Source organism: Poecile atricapillus, chromosome 1 (assembly GCF_030490865.1).
Source record: "Poecile atricapillus isolate bPoeAtr1 chromosome 1, bPoeAtr1.hap1, whole genome shotgun sequence".
Classification (NCBI taxonomy): domain Eukaryota; kingdom Metazoa; phylum Chordata; class Aves; order Passeriformes; family Paridae; genus Poecile; species Poecile atricapillus.
This window is the reverse complement of record NC_081249.1, coordinates 21,668,761-21,684,225: the sequence shown is the minus strand read 5'-3', so window position 1 is coordinate 21,684,225 and position 15,465 is coordinate 21,668,761. Positions and strand designations below refer to the sequence as shown.

The 15,465-nt window shown below is 37.1% G+C and overlaps 1 protein-coding gene across 1 annotated transcript in view; it reads right to left on the bottom strand.

Moving 5' to 3' along the window:
* Nucleotides 1-15,465, bottom strand: part of PUDP (pseudouridine 5'-phosphatase) — a 73,213-nt gene that overhangs the window by 12,668 nt on the left and 45,080 nt on the right. The gene's annotated exons all lie outside the window — the stretch shown is intronic.

Sequence of the window (15,465 nt, the reverse complement as noted above, 5' to 3'; positions counted from 1 at the left end):
ATGTCAGTAAGGGCCATCTGTTCTTGGCCATTCCTGCATCAGTCTGTGTAGTTTGTCCTGTGTCCTCCAATTAAACTTCATTTCTAATGGTTTTCACGGGCAAGGGCACACACCTGAGCATAGAGGTCTCAGTGTCAGTCCTGCCATGGGACCAGAAGACCCACGGGCCCACAGTGCAGCACTGCACTGATGATGGGTGGGCAAGTGAGGGTGTGAGGGCTAGCAAAGAGCATGCTGGGATAGCTGGCAAGTGGGTGAAGTGTCCTGGAAGCCAGGCATGACCCTATGGGCAAGAGCACAACCAGTCCTGGCTCTTGGAGGAACAGGGCAGCCTTGGCCAGCTGCTATAAAGACTGTGGCATCTGGGGCTGTCTAAGATCTGTGTGCACAGAAGAAACTCTGTGGAATGATGGAAGCACAAGACTTCCAGGGATCCAGGGACAGAGTACCTAAATCCAGGTGCTGGAAGGATCCTTACTGCATGGTGAATAATAGGGTAGACTTGTCTCATATATCTATGCATGAAAGTGACATAACAGCAACCCCACAAGAGGAACGTAGGTATATGTTTGAGAACACTGATTTAAATTCTCTAAAATTCCTAGGTTTATTCAGAGCTGCAGAAGACAATGGAAGGTGTCTACACCATGAACATGGGTACTTGTTGAAGAAGTACAGCATTTTAAACATTTGCCAATTAAGGTGATTTTGATTTATGGTTTCCACACCAACCAACCAACCAACCAACCAACCAACCAACCAACCAAAACCCACCTTAAAAAGTAATACAAACTGTGTGGAAGACTCATAGAGAAAGGCTTACCAAATAAAATGAGGGCCGTGGTCAATTGAAATAATACTGAGCCTTTGCTGTATTTATAAAGAAATACAAAAGGATGGTTGGCTTGTTTGGTTTTGTCAGGCAACACAAGTTTTTAATATCTCTAGTCATTCAGACCTCTGACTAAGATTTATTAACCTGTCAAACAAAAGCAATTTTACAACATATACAACTGCAGTTCATTTCAGAACATTTACTGCTCTGTAAACAGAAAATCCAGATTCTGCTTAAACAATCTATTCCTTTTCCTCCTCTTGAAGCAAGGAAGGCAGGGTAGTATGAGAAATTCTAAGTGAAAAAGAAAGAAGTATTTACAAACTTACTTGCACATATATATAAAAAGCATAAAGTTAGAAATTAAAACAGACTTTTTATGGTGACTACTTCAACTGAAAAAACATCCCCCACCTTTGGGCAGTATGGAGACGGCAAGGGGAAACAGAATAGGGGCACACCTCCACATTTACTTTGCATATTTTCTCCTATGCAGCTCAGCTCAAATGGCTCTGAGAGATGTTTAGAAAGAAAGCAGTTCATTAGGAGACTGAAACAGAAGAAGTATGTTATCTACCTGGAACACGACCAGGTTATCCACTCTCCCTTTATAGAGAGAAACATGTGATGCTAGGGAATGGGTTACTGCTCTTTGGGGATAGAGCCTTATCTAATAGCCTGACAAAGGGGAGGCAGTCATAGCTCCATGCCCCCAGCCCAAACAGTAGCAAGGCTGAGCACGCATCTCTCAGCAGGCACCAGCAAACACACACACAAATATATATATATATATATATATATATATATATACACACACACATAAGGCTAGACACACAGATCAATGCAGTTATACTCAGTACTCCCAAGGACTCACAGGGTCATTCAGCTGCCTCTTCTCTAGTGCTCAGATGCTTGCACTCAGCCTGGACACTGGCTCTGCAGGTGCCTGGGCTGAGCTCCTGTGACCTGCAGTCCCAGGCTGTGGGCTGGCACCTCATTCTGCCCAGTTGCCAGCACCCACATCTGTGCTCACTCCAGCTGCTGGCACCATGAACACATGGGTCTCTGGCTGGGTCTGGTTGCTGGTCACAGACACAGAGACCACAGACCAGATACCCTTCAGCCAGGAAAAATTAGAAATAGAATTTGCTAACACAGGACACACTGCACTGGTAAGGAGCTGTGTGTGGCCAGACAAATGTATCACCTATTCACACATTCAATGTTTTTTTATTCTCTTATCCCTCTATTTCCCTGTAATAAATCCTGATCAAACCCCAAATTCTCTTCCTCTGCATCTCATACTGAGTGCCACACCCTAGGCAGCATCTTCCCTCAGTTCAAAAGGATTGACCCAGCACTGATTTACCTTGATAGTGCTTCTGGGACAGCCCTGGAAATGCCCGAAAAGGCTGTCCCTCCTTTTGAGTCCTGAATCTGAGCTTCTGTCTACCTTTGGGAGTCTGTGCCACCCTGACCATATGGAGATGGGCACCTGATGTGATGATGACTTCTGTGACAGGTGTGGGAACTGTTGGGAAGGTGTGATTTGGGATCCCCCACCTGCTGTCACCTCTCTCAGCTCTTCTGGTCTGCAAACAAGCCTTTAACACAAACCCTAACATCTGCATCTGGTAGTGGATCTTCCTTAGGATCCATCCAATTCTATACAAGTTTATGAATCACATGCTGCTTGATTCCTAACATGCAAGAGCAGGAATCCAAGTACTTTCTTTTACAGGTCTTTATAATGAGGGCCTGACATGCCATACACTATGCTAAATATAGAAATCAATAGAAGAAAAAGCAATGCTCAAATCAGACATCCTATTTTTCCTTTCTTCTCAATGCTGCTATTATTCCAATGTTCAGTTTGATCCTAAAGCAATACACCACAGCATGTCACAAGCATTATTATGTCTTTATACTGCCGAGTAACTAAAATCCTTTTATTAAAATACAGCATTCTGTGATGGGTTTCTTTATCCTTGGACTGACATTGAGCCCAAAGCTCTTACTAGTAATCACTTTACACAAAGCCAGATCACATACTCAACTCAGACAGAGAAGTTAAGAACTCAATTGACAGATTTTTAAAACTGGTGTGAAGGCTGGTGAGACTGAATTGTTCTAGCAAGTAATAGACACATTTCAAAATTTCTGACACAAACTACACTGAAGGCCTTTTCTAAGTATTTGACTTATGGAACATTTTATTCACCATTCATTAGCACTGTATTATTTAAACATAATCAGAGAAACAAGAAAGTTACTGCACTAAATATTAATCATCTTAAAGAAAATTAAGGCTGTCACTTACAAATATCAGGTGTAAAGAGGAGCTGCAAATATGAAGATATCACTAAAACAGTCTTCCAGAAGCCTACTCAAAGTCAACAATCATCTTTCAAGCATACTTGCTCTTCAACTGATTGCTAAGATGATAAGGGAAAAAAAAATCAATTGACAGGAGAAAGGGACAGTAATAAATTGTCCAAACACTTTAGAGTTACTAGTTAATGCAATACTAGAACAGAATATGAAACTCTGACATCAGTGTTTCTAAAGAAAACTTCTTTACTTTGAGAGAGTGCCAGAGTGCACGTTTGCAGCTGACTCTTCTTTCCACTATCTTCATGAGATTTTAAATTTAGACATGTAACATCCTAAATGTTTGAAGAGTTCCTGCTGTAATGTTAGGACTGTCACATCATCTACCAATCCTCTTGAGACAGAATGCTTAGCCTCAAAAAAGTAAATGCTTTTACTATTTCAGTATATATGTCATTAACTTATATACTATTTCCTCACTCTTCATCTACACTCCCTAAAAAATGCTTGAGAAAACTGTAAGGACAAATGGGCTACTGCACACTATTAACTCTATTATTTATAATGAAGGCATATAGATTACTTAGTGCAGTTACAAATTCAAGTTTTCATTTTCACCTTCAAGGCCCTATATTATCTTACCCACAATTACTTATGTCTTGCTTTTATTTCCTTCTACTCCCTCGACATCTTCTATCCTTTCACTTAATTGCATTCTTTATCTCTTTCTCCCACTTTCAGCTGTATGTCTTATATCATGCTGACCCCTGTGCATTGTACAATCTTCATGCCTACAGTCTTCATCCTTCTCCAGCAGTATATTTAAAAATACACTCTTTCATGAATCATTGGTACATGCTCTTCTTCCTCCCTTTCTTATTGCTGGGCTATTAACTAAAATCTGTCTTGCTTAAATTGCTTTTGTTACTTGTTGGACCAGGGCAGCAGAGAACACAGCTAAAAGCAGAGCTGTCTGATTTACTTCTTATTTCTATCAGGACTGACCTCTGTTAACTAACTCTGAGGAGAACTGAGGGACAATACCTCCTTGCCATCTAAAATGAAAAGTTGGAATCTTGTTCACTAAAAAAGCTACAATGTTCATGAAATAAATGCCTATCAATGTGTGTGCGTAGTTGTTAGTTTCTGCAAGCTACATCTGTACGTCTTATAGTCTTAGATATTTACATGTATTTCACAGTGCTCCATCAATTGTCCAGAGCAGGCTCCATGCCTGTGATCCAGCATACATTAATATGATGCTTTTTATCCTCTCATGGTTTAATATGTACTTAAGCGTAAATATGATGACCAAACTAAGCAGCATACAAACATCAGGAAACCAAGGAAGCATTCCCAGATGAAGTATTGGCCATAATATGGTATTCACAGCATTATTCCTGACTTTTAGCACATCCGACTACAGGAATTCCACCTTTCCAAATTTCAAACGCCTACTCTACACAATATAACTCTTCATGAAATTATCATATGACCATTGTACTACTTATTACTATAACTGCAAAAATGTTATCTTATGAGGAACATCTTTAAAAAACTGCAAACATATTTTGCTGAAATTTTAAAAAAAATCTTCTCAATAAAAATTTTTGGCCTGGAAATTTAAAAACTCACAACTGATATCAGTCCTCAAATTATATATTGTAGCTAATCTGAAGACTGCAAATACATTCTACTTCAAATATATGATCATTCTTTCTAAAATGAAAGGTTCTGTTTTAATTGGCTTGGGATAACTGCATTATTGAAAGTGAAAAGTAGTAAGGTAAGTTACATACTATTATGCTTTGTGCACATGGCACTTTTTTGAATCAGTAATATTTTAAGTCTGTAATAGTTCTGAACAGAACAACAGGCAACCTCTAATGTCTCCAGTCTGAGCTACAGCATGCCGTAATATGTTCTGGAGACAAACTGAACAGATCACTGTAACCAGGTGTCTTTTCAGGAGAAAGAAGACAATTTCCTAATGAGGAAAACATGTTCTGTAACAAAATATATTTTCAGCAATGGATGAAATCTCATCTACTAGTCTTTACTAGTCAGCAAAATCTTGAGGTTTGAAGCAACTATCCTATGAAGTGAAGGAGTTACTAACATCAAAAGCCATTTCCATTACCATGCCACTGTCTTAGAAAATAGCTGCCGCTGCATTTTAAAATAATTCTGCTGCTATTCAGGGAAGTATTGACTAGTAATCCTAATCTCTATACTTGGTAAAATCTGCTGATAACACAGAGTTTTGTAGATCTGGGATAACAACTGTAAGAAATTTGGAATGACAAAGTAGTCTACTGGGCAGTCAAGTGTCATATGAAATGAGATGGTCAAGAAATGTGGCAGTACACATGAGCTGAATGGAAATAAATGACATACACATTTTTAAACATTTGGTTTAAATACTGGACATCACTGTAAACAACTCAGTGAAAACTCAGAACTTGGGAGACCAGCTCAGTGAAAACCTAGAGTTCGGTTGATATTTTTTATATTCACAGACATATATAAAATGGTTTCATCTGGAATGCTCTATGTACTATATCCCACAGACATTATTCTATGTTAATGTTTTTGATAGGAAGAGTATGAAGAAATGCAATCAGAATTCCTATGAAGAGAAAAAAAACCTCAAACAACCAACCATATCTGCCCCCACACCCACAAAAAATCCCAGCACAACCCTTTCAGATGGTGAGGTTTTGAACAGACTCTAAAAAGCTTAATTTATGGAGCAAAAAAAAAAAAGGCATATGACAAGCAACATTTACAATACCAAGCGGCAGATCAATTACTTCTTATCTTTCTCACTCATAGCATACAAGAAGCTGACACTGAAACATATGCAACATATACTGAATTCATTGTCCCAGGTACACATCAGCATCAAGAAAAAACACAGATCCTGTGAAGGGTTACTGTAGCCTGTTTTTTCTGTCTGTTCTTGTTAAAAACAACTTGATATGAGAGCAACAGAAATTAAGTGGATAAATTAACCCCCTCTAGCTAAAAGGTGATTATTAAGATGTGATTATTAGCTGTCATCAGAGATGGTACCAAATAATATGGACACTGAATCTGAGTATGAACAGCAATTCCTATATTTAGTATCATTTAGACAAAAATGAAAAGCATTTTTGTTTAATGGAATAGGAGGGAAGCACTTCTACCACTGCTTGGAATTATATTCTACTTTAAATCAGAATCACTTCACTACTGAAGTTTAACTTGAACTATTTCCTTCTCGGCTTTGAATTACGCTATTATGCTAAGATAAAAAGATGGTGAAATGGAAATGTTAAGCATCCTTTTTCAGCAGACAAGTCCTCATGTCTTTAGTTCTTTTGTGTACTACAAGGTCTTTTATCTTTATAACACCTATCAGAATAATAATGAAAAAAAAATCCCCAATACTGCTTTATGGAGTACACTTTGTACTCACCTTCTAAGTGCACTTATTATGTGATGTAGCAATCAGTCTGAGCAAAAGTTTTGCCCTGTTTAGACTATAAATAATTTACCAGTGTTAATTGATGGTTCTATATGTAGAACCATGCAATCATGCCAAAAAAGACAGACTCTTACAAATTCTTTATCACACAACAGAATAAGAAGAACCCTACCAGGTAATACCAGCTCTCTGAAAATTGCCTACACATCTCCACAAAGAACAAGTAATTTAAACAAACTAAGAGCAAAAAATAAACTCATCATTCCCTAGCCTTAGTGCATTAAAACAACATATAGCTCATTGTAGTCTTTCAAAGGTTTCCAGAGGTTTCCCCATTACAGTAATTTACAGAGAAGCAAACAAAAAATGTTACCAACAATGCAATTCCTTCATTCAGTCTTAAATTCTTTGTCCTGAAACCATTGAAAACCACTGTTACAAGCGGCTCTGGGTGATTACAAAGGTAATGCCAGATAGAGAGAGAATCAGTGCACTAGATCTTATTGAAAGAGGATTCATGCTCACTATAACTCAAAAGACATTAAAACCACTTTTTTTGTGAAAATTCTTGTTAATTAAAATCTAATTATTCAATGACTACTGTTTGGCATCTCTAAGAAAATGCTCAAGGTCTTGAAAGAAAGAAAAGATAACTCAGTGAGCAAGTTATCATAAACCAAGGATTTTCCCCCTCTGTTTTCCTACTTACCATGCATAATTAATATGTGATAATACCCATAATGAGTTCCCTAAAACAATTAGCAACATATCTCCAGTGACCTGCTAATCTGAATATAATGCTTTTTGAATTTGGAGGTGCACCAGCCTCTTAGTGCTTACACACTCACCTCACGTAGAAGCAAAGAAGGCTGCAGAGCATAATTTATTATTCTGCATCACATTTCATCAAGTCCCTTAGCAGCTACTTGATACATTATCAAGACAAATGCAAGGAAAAAAAAGTATTCCTACCTCTCCACCCTCCCAAGTAGAGTACCCCAAAGACTAAGAACTAATTATAATCCTTCTTTCCTCTTCCAGTCATTAAGATACCTTCAGTGAAAGCAAACCTTGACCAGGTTACTTTTTGCGTGGAATTTCAATGACTTTCTTCATCTCCATTAGACAAATACATCCATAAATAAACATGCACTGCAGTAACAAGGGCAGTGTCTGGAACACTTAAAAGTTAAATTACTTGCAAGCCATACAACATCTCATTTTTCCTCCACAAATATATAATAAAGACTGCCAGCATGGGGAGGGGTAGGTCGAGAGAGTGGGTGAGTGCACGTGTGAACACACAAGGTACACACGCTTCAGAAGAAATGGGAGGAAGTAAATAAACCACAGGAACTAAGAGCATGATAATTAAAAGAAACCCTGAAAACAAACAAAAAATCTCCTTCCTTTAATTATCTTTTAAGTATAAAATAGTGGCCTATTATGAATTTAGGGAAAGGATGCCTGTGTATAGTAGTGTAGAGGACCAGACCTAAGCATGTTTTGTCTCATATATTCAGAGTATAGCTACAGGAAAGGTGATCAGAGGTCCCATGGAATGGCTCAGTGCTGTCCTGAGCCAACTTCCTACTCCCCTTTAAGACTTGTGCTCAGTTCCCCCACCCCAACTCATTACCTCTGTGTGGTTGTGTGGTGGCTTATTTGTGAGCCAGCACCTTCTGAAGAGGTTTTTGTGAGAGTTGTGAAGTGTACTGTACAAAACTAAGGGCTTGTTAGCTGATACTTTTTTTTGTGTGGAAATGTATTGGAAGAATTTAAAGGTGTGTTAGCCAATACCTTTTGAGTGTAAACATTGGTCTGGTTGCCACAGTTAAGAAGAATGTGTAATAAAACATAAGAATTCCCTGACATGTGGTCCAGTGCCTTTGTCCCACCTGACAAGATAACCAACATCACACCCTCTACCCATGGGTTATGAGAAGTAGATCTTCAGAAGCCTAGATGGTAAGACACAGTGAAATAACTCTGGTTCTTTTCTCTAGGGTTGGAAAAACAACAGACTTCATAATCCAGCCTGGGAGACACCAGCAAGGGCTACATGCTTAGACTATGTAGCAGCTGAGATAAATCCAGAATTTACCCTTTAACAGTGTATCACGATAGAAGTACATTCCACTGGGGTGCTGTATCTTTACATCCCAAGCTTTAAAGCTTCTAGAAATATATATAAAACTATATTTTCAATGCCTAATTTCTTTAAATTTAAGAGTATGATTTATTAATAATTTATTCCTTTAAATTTTTCCAGTGTTTGTCTGATATCAATATCTTCTCCAGCTGGGAGAGGAAGGCATAAAAAAAAGTTATGCTGTTAACTATTTTGCAGTGGCCCATAATAGCAGGAGTTCAAGAACTAGTCCAGCAACATATACTAAATAATCAAAAAACAACTTGCCATCTAGAAATGCCTTCAGTCACATTGCAGAATAAAAAAAGTAAAGTCTTCAGGAATTCAGGAAAAAGTTCTAGCCAAGAACCTTTCTGAGCAAAGAGCTGATGTATCATGTGTAACTAGGATTATTCCCAAGGAAGCCCAGAGGTTGGGAGACTGAATTTCTCAGGTTCAAAAGTGCACAATAAAATTTTTTTCTCCATTCTTTCAGGAAGCAGTCCACACAGTGGACAAGACAAAGATAAAACTCTCTTCTATCTGCTTTAAAAAGAAAGCAGAAGTTCCAGACTGCTGTTGTGTTCTCTATGGAGAATTTTTTCTTGGCAGTGTAGAAATATGCTGGAACTACTTTTCCAATTATGCTTTACAAAAGACTAACTGCTAGGTATTTTTAGTTCCTGATAAAAAGACACAAGCTGTTAAGACTGGGCAATTTTGGATGCATACATAAAAGCAAAAAAAACCCCATTTCTCCTAAAAGCTACAAAATCAGAAAAAGGTAGTTACCTTGGACTTGGCACCTCATCTTGGTTAGAAGGCAGACAAGTTGAAACATTCTGTTACCAAGTCCATAGATAAACCTTTTCAGATTTCACCTGCTATCCACTTTCAACACTTCAGGGCATGTTTTACTTGACAGAACTAAACTAATCTGGGCTCACACAAATGCTGGGACATAGTTCATTTGCCTTTTAATCACTCTTATGTACAATAAGAGTGAAACCTAAGTAATCTAAATTCGTTAATGGAGTAAACTCTGCTTTTGCTGCAGAACACTTAAGCAAGGTGTGTGTACTCAGGAGCAGTGGTTTCAACCTCTCATGGCACTGAATCAGTTGCTCAGCTGTCCTGCCACCTCCCAGGATGTACCACTACAGACTTCTGCCATGGGAAAATCTTCTCTGCTGTGTTTGGAAGCTGGTCACTGTGTAGCACAGGATGCAAGGCTAAGAGGAACACTGACACAGTACAACCTTGCAGATGAGGGACAAGAAGAAAACAGACCCAGAAATGCATATCCCAGACCTTCATTCAATCTACTAACCACATGGCTACACTGCAGTTGGCATCAACAAATCAAACAAAGCAGTAAGTTCTTTATTGACTCTAATCCATCAAATGCCTAATTAAATAATGAACTGTAACACATCAGCACAGACAAGGAAGCCCAGTGGCTTCTGAAAAGAAGGACCAAATTCTGCTTTCTACCTCAAAATGCACCTTCAGCCAAAAAGAGCTGCGGAGCAACACTGATCCCTCTTCATAATAAACAGCCACTGGCATGTATCTGCCTCTGTCAGATCACACTGTCTGAAAACAACAGTTATCATCTACAAACTCTTTGTCATCTCTCCTCCTGAAAGCAGCCTACCAGTTTAAACTTTATACTCTGACCATCACACACATACATATATATATACACACACACACATATATCCACTGGAAAAAAACAAATATCTAACAGTATGCTAGAACAGCTGGTAAGAACTGTGAGTCCAAGGAAGACAGCAGGGCTTAGGTAAATCAGAATGGTTTATACCACAAAAAGCTATTTAGAAGGCTGTTTCAGATGAGAAAAAATGAGTAATCTAGGCCTATGCAAAGACTAGAGCCAAGCTTGAAACAGCCATTGATGTATATTTGAACTAAGCTGAAAAATGTCCGTGTTTTTACATTCAATGCCTTTATTTCTAAAATTAAATATTTGTGAATTGTAAACATTCAGGAAAGAGTTTAAGCCAATTAATTCATAAAATGGAAAAGGGACAGATTTATGGTGACTAAAACATTTGATTTGAACAGCAGGGATTCCAATTTACAGCTCAGTGCACCAGCTAAAATGGCTGTTCATGTCTGTAATTTCTGTACTTGAAATAAAGTACTCCTAATGTATTCAACCTCCAGGTATACACAATGAATAACAGCAACATCACTAATTAAATACTTGCTTATCTGAACACCATAGTGAGTAAAACATACACACTACACGCATACACTAAAAATGGAGGAGTTGGGAAAAAAAGTAGAAAAAGTTAAAAAATTAAGGGGATGATACAAAAATGGTTTTAGCATCCTTTTTTACAAAAGCTTACAATAACAGTGGTCACATTAAGTGCTAAAACAGCCTTATTTATCCTGTTTTATTTGTACAATATAGAATAAAATTACAAAATATCTGGATGTCCTGAAGTTCTGAATCTACTGTTCTTTCCTTATATCTTCTAGAGCAAAAAAGTCACAGAAAATTTCTTTGAACTTCTCCGTTCTATGTCAAAATGCCCACTGAGACTCATAAATCCTAATGCCATTTAATCAGTCTGAAAAAATTTTAATGAGCTCTCTCTAGATTTGGTACAGAGATTATTTGTAACTATGGGATCAATTAATTAATTAGAAATGGAAGAAACTGCAAAAAAATAGTGTTTTAAATTAAGGCAATGATTTACATCACTTGGAACTTTTAAAATAGAACAGATTGATTCTTCATAAGAAGTTATGACCATTTGTATTACTACAATCTATCCCTCTGTTTAAAAAGTGAATATAAATGGGTTAATTTGCTTTCAAACTACTACTAAGGTTCTTTATTTTACAGAAAAGCTATAGGCAAATCAACCAAAATACTGGAAATGCCTTAGCCTTCAACACCCTTAAGCAGGAAGTTAATTAATCAGTGTGGTTTTGATGACAAAAGTGTATTTGGAATATGAATAAATGTTGGCATACGGATGACAGAAATCCTCTAATTCAGAGACATATTTAAAATAAATTTACTTGCATACGATTTTTGTTATTATGAAGCAAAACTTCTCCAAGATAGCACTGAAAAGTTACACCTGATATATAACTACATAGATGTATAAATCACAAAAATATATACAAATGGCCTGGTTACTATAAACTCTTTCAAATCAAAAATTAATATTCTAGTATTTCAAATTCTAAAAGCATGATTTTAAGTAATGTAAGCCCTATAAATTAAAGTGGAACAGAAAAATATTGTTCAGCAAACGTACTTTTTTTCAGTTTTTTTTTTTCCCCAGATCAAATCTGTGAAGTTAATCACTGAATCACAGGATGAGTGAGATTGGAAGGGACCTCCAGAGCTCATCTGGTCCAACCTCCTCTGTTGCACAGGACTGCATCAAGACAAATTTTGAGTACCTCCACAACCTCCTGTGCAATTTTGCAAGTGCTTGGCCATCCTCACAGTAAAAAAAAAAAAGTGTTTCCTTGTGCTCAGTCTCCTGTGCATGTCCATTGCCTCTGGTTCTGTCACTGGGCACTGCTGAAAAAAGTTTGTGTCCTTCATTACAGTCTGTCTTCAGTTATTCATAGGCATTAGTAAGATCCTATTGAGAATTCTCTTAATTCATCCACACCACTAAAGATGTTAAACAGGCCTATACCCAGTATTCACCCCCAAAAGCACACCACTAATCACTGGCACCCAGCTAGACTTGTACCCCTGATCACAACCATCTGGGCCTGGCCACTCAGCCAGTTTTCAAACCACATTTTGAACTGCATTTGTCTGCTCATCCACATCATATGGGTGAGAGTGTCAAAGGCACTACTGTATTTCAGGTATACAACAGCCACTGATCTCACCATGTCCACCAGGACAGTCACTTAATCAAAGAAGTTAATCAGGTTTGTCAAGCATGACTTTCCCTTGGTGTAGCCATACTGACTACTCCTGGTGGTTTGCTTCTCCTTACTGTGGCTGGAAATGATTTTCAGGATAGTTGCTCCATCATCTTTTTCCAGGGATTGAGATGAGGCTGAGAAGCCTGAAGTTCCCTGGGTCATCCCTCTGTCACAGAAGTGACATTTGCCATCTCCAGCTCTTGAGCACTTCTCCCAGTGACCATGATAGATCAAAGATTATGGAAAGTGGTCTTTCAAGATCTTCCAGATTTCTCAGCACTCAGAGTGCATCTCATTAGAGTGCATCTGGATTTATTAATGAACTATTTGTTTAAGTATTCCCTGACCAGAATTCAAACAGAAATAATAGTATGAAAAGTGTTTTTCAATCATCTAAATAAAATGCATGAAAAAGAACAGAGTGTTTTGAACACTGTGCCTGAAATTTCTATAATATTCAAGAACACATTGTTTCTACAGATGTAGAGCTCCAGATGGCTTTCATACAAGTTGCAGCTGTGCATTTGAGAGAAGAATTTGAAATATATTTTTTAAAAAATAGATTTCATTAAAATACAAGATTTCTAGTATTTAATTTCCAGATCATATTTTGATTACCTGACTGATTTACTTAATTAATTATATGACTGTGCATTGTTACTAGTGTTGGAAGTTCATATGATGCTTCACGCAGCACAAGATAGGAGACCTAGGCTGAATTTGCAAGGTTGTATCTTTTTGGAAATTCCTGTGCTATCATTTTATCATTATGCTTATTAAGTTCCTAGTTAACCAAAGACTGCAAATCAAAAAGTCAAGATCTAAGAAATTTCACAATGGGTATTTATGGCATCCTTCAATGACAGTAAAGCAGATATCACACCCATTCATATATCACTAAAATACTGGTCTACTTGCAGAAGTATGCCTGCACAGCAATAGCTATTGGCTATTGGTATGACACTACAGCTATATTCTGGATTTGGTTTTCTATGCCTACACGGCATTTTTTGCTAACAGCAGCAATGAAGTTTTGAAGCAAACTTGAAAATTCTCACTTTCTTCTTGATAGTTTGTTTCACTGGGTAGTTCTGGAATGTACTAGGTTGCTCTAGAGGGCAGCTCCAGTGGAAGTTCTCTGCAGGGACTCATTAAGCAACCTCCAATGTTTAATATATAGAGCTCCAAAGAACCTTATCTCAGCCTGGGATCACAGTAAATCCAATCCAATAGAAAACATTCAAATAATATATAGCATAGATGTATAGGACTAAGCACTGCCTATGATGTGCTAATAACCTGCTTTGCTTGAGTCCAATTATTTGCTTATGTGGACATTACCTCTTGATACTTGGCTGCAATATTGCATATTAATGATTGCTGACATGAAATTCAAACCTGTTGCTCTATTAGTTCTGCTTGGACAAAACACTGCAGATGACACCATTACACTGCAACTGGTCACAGATGTTTTGGACAGTTTCACATGTACTGTTTTAATTTCCTTCCTCTTGGGAATTCTCTGCATGTGTGAATTTCCCACACTTTAACATTTGTGACTTTTGTAGATGAAACAAAAAAGAAAAAAAGTTCAGCTGAATTATCTGCACTAAGGGAATTTGATGCTGTAAACTTTTTACAAAGGAAAAATATGAATCTAAACATGTATGCCCTTCTTCAAAGAAAAGGTAACAAAATTAAAAATACAAAACTACAATTAACAATCTGTGACTGATTGTCTAATGCACCTTTAATGTTTAAAATATTAAATGTCATACAGATCCTACTATTTCTTCATATATTTTTTTCAATGATAACACAACTAAAGGATAGAAGTATCTATACAGTGTCACTGGTTTACTGGTTTTATTGCTTTCTTTTGGGTTGTTTTTTAATGTTTTTGTTTTTTTTAAGCATTACCACCTTGTGGGTTTTATGAAGTAGAACCACATAAACTAAGAGTTTTGGGAAAGCTGTCCTTCTGCTCCTCCCATGAAATTTTATTTTAATTTGCCATTAACTCAGCTGACATTCCATTTCCTTGGTTCTGTACATTTGTTTCTGAACATGCAATCTTACAAATGAAGTAGATTCATACATACAGAATGTCAAGAGAAGTTGTTACAGAAGAAAAGCCAAACCAAACCAAAACTGAAACCAAGTTTGGTTAACTCTGTTCAATAATAAACCGCAGCGTATCAAACTTCACTTTGTATTCCCAGGCAATGAAAATACCATTTAGTCTCTGGGTGAGAACTCAAAGTATGAAAGGTGAGGAATCTTAGCTAATCATTCCATATGTATTTGTGTAGACTTTTTTCCCCAATAATTCTATTGAGAGAACAGTAATTACAGTCTAATCTTCCTATTTTTTTTCCTTAAAATTAGGATGCAATGCATTTTTCTGCAGTAATGAAACTAACTCGAAAAATTCAGAACTTATGTTCAACTTGGGACAAAGAAGAAGTGAGAAAAATATTCTAAGGATAAAGGCAATTTAATTTAAAATCAAAATGAAGACACTATTTTAACTAACTCTCAGTTTATGTGAAATACTCTCCCTACAGATTTCTGTTTCCAAATAGTTTGTAAAGTTATATAAAGACAAGAAAACTAAACACATCTACTGTTTGAGAAAGATTGCTCAAAATGATAGGTTTAAATTGGAAATGAGAACTATGATCTCAGAGATTTAGACTCCTGGTGGAAAGATGTAGGTTTGGAAAAATACTTGTCCTCTTCACAAAGAACTATATTTAACGT